We start from the raw sequence: 2,662 nt of genomic DNA on the forward strand, positions 1-2,662 counted from the left end.
TCTCCTCCCTCAGCCTCTTGAGTAGCTGGGATTACAGGCACCTGCCACCACACCCAGCTAATTTTTGTACTTTAGTAAAGACGGGGTTTCACCATGTTGGTCAGGCTGGTCTTGAATTCCCGACCTCGTGATCAGCCCACTTTGGCCTCCCAAAGTACTGGGATTAGAGGCATGAGCCACCACGTTTGCCTGATCTGATGGTTTTGTAAGAAGGGGTTACCCTGAACAGATTCTCTCTTGTCTGCCACCATGTAAGATGTGCCTTTTGCCTTCCACCATAATTGTGGGGCCTCACCAGCCACATGGAACTGAGAGTCCATTAAACCTCCTTTTCTTTAAAAAATTACCCAGTGTCAGGTATGTCTTTATCAGCATCATGAGAATGGACTAATAACAATTTTCCTTAATAATAAAATAGTACATCTGATGCCTGTTTGTATTAAGGAGGATACAGTCAGAAGACAGAAATACTCCATAATTTACGTAAGAAAACTTAATATAAAGTAGCATTAAGTAGTATCAAGTCATTAATTCCTAAGAAGTAAAAATAAGTAAATATATGACAAGAATAGCAGAGACAGAGGGCAGCCAACACTGCGATGGCTAAGGCAGAGGGCCCAAGAGAGAAACAAACTAGAAAGAGGACCACCCTCAACAAATAAACAGCTTGTTGGTTAGAATGTGCCCACTGAATAGTGGAGAAGTTTAGGAAGATCCAAAAAACGTGGGCCTGGCAAGCAGAAAACTACTCATTGTGTTGCCAGAGGAACTCATTGAGATACTGCCTGCTAGAAACGGGTGCTACAAGATGCTCCACACACCACTGGCTACGGAATTATGCAACCCCTAGAAGAGAGGAGCACATTTGAGGTGGTAAGACAAACCCTTTCCTTCGTCAGTGTTTCCTCTTTACCCTTTAATAACAAAGCACAATATTGTGCCATCCGGCAAAGGAGAGCCACTTATAAGGTCCAGGCCTGGTATCACAAAGCCAAGAAAAGGAGGTTGAATTTGGATCAAAGAATAAATTGGTAACTGGCTCTCCATCTCAAAAGGAAGTTTTTATAAATCAAAGATAATGAGAGACTTTGAAAATTACAAGGATAGTTATAAATGTGTAAGATGGCATTGTCTGCCATTCAACTGCAAAGTCTTTGTAGCATACAATATACTGCTTTTTGTTTGATATGGCCAGAGTATATCAGAAATGTACTTGTCATTTTATTTTAATTCATTTAATCATTCATTTGTCCTTCGATTCAAAAAATAGCTATTGATCAATAACTATATTACATTTATTGTCATTCATAAACCAGCACATTTATCAATCTTTTAATTCAACATACTTTTTGACTCCAAGTATTTGCAAGCATTGTTCTGAACACTGAGTACCCATTAATGAATGAAATAATTATTTTTTAAATCTGTATCTCATGGGCACAAGAAGCTGAATTTCTGACAGAGGTTGGAGCACAGGGTAAAAAAAAAATACGTAATTGATTGGAGCTAAGTGAAACAGAGAAAAATTAAGCAAGGAAAGGGAATACAAACTTCAAAGAAGCAACAGATGTATTTGTAGGGGGAATAATATAGACACTTGGGAGAGGAATATATTCAATGTATTTGAGAAAAAGCAAGAAGTGCCCTATGGTATGGTTTGTGGAGGGAGAGTGATAAAATTTGATGTCAGTGAGATCTTGTGGATGATATCATGGAGGACAATTCAAGCCAGTAGAGCTTTTTAAATTCCCTTTGAACACACCATTAAAATGTTTTGAACCAAAAGTGATGTGAGTTGTATTCTAAAGCAGCAACTTCAATGGATGTATTGAGAAAATACTAATAAGAAACATATAAAGGGGGCGTGCCCAAGATGGCCAAATAGGAACAGCTCCAGCCTCCAGCTCCCAGCATGAGTGACACATAAGACAAGTGATTTCTGCATTTTCAACTGAGGTACCAGGTCCATCTCACTGGGTCGTGTTGAATAGTTGGCGCTGGTCTACGGATGCAGCCCAACCAGTGAGAGCGGAAGCAGGGCGAGGCATCTTCTCACCTGGGAAGTGCAAGGGAGAAGGGAATTCCTTTCCCTAGCCAAAGGAAATTGAGACACACAACACCTGGAAAATCAGGTAACTCCCACCCTAATACTGCACTTTACCAAGGGTCTTGGCAAACAGCAAACCAGGAGATTATATCCCACACCTGGCCCAGAGGGTCCCACACCCAAAGAGCCTCCCTCATTGCTAGCACAGCAGTCTGAGATCTAACTGCAAGGCAGCAGTAAGGCTGTGGGAGGGGTGACAGCCATTGCTGAGGCTTTAGTAGTAAACAAAATCTCTTGAATTGGAAGCTCGAATTGGGTGCAGCACACCACAGCTCAAGGAGGCCGACCTGTCTCTGTAGACTCCTCCTCTGGGGACAAGTCATAGCTAAACAAAAAGCAGCAGAAACCTCAGCAGAGGTAAATGCCCCATCTGACAGCTTTGAAGAGAACAGTGGATCTCCCAGCATGGAGGTTGAGATGTGAGAATGGACAGACTGCCTGCTCAAGTGGGTCCCTGAACCCTGAGTAGTGTAAGTGAGAGACATCCCCCCGCTAGGTGCAGACTGACACCTCACACCTCACACGGTGGGGCACACCCCTGAGACGAAGCTTCCA

Source organism: Colobus angolensis, unplaced genomic scaffold (assembly GCF_000951035.1).
Source record: "Colobus angolensis palliatus isolate OR3802 unplaced genomic scaffold, Cang.pa_1.0 Scaffold290, whole genome shotgun sequence".
In the NCBI taxonomy this organism is placed as follows: domain Eukaryota; kingdom Metazoa; phylum Chordata; class Mammalia; order Primates; family Cercopithecidae; genus Colobus; species Colobus angolensis.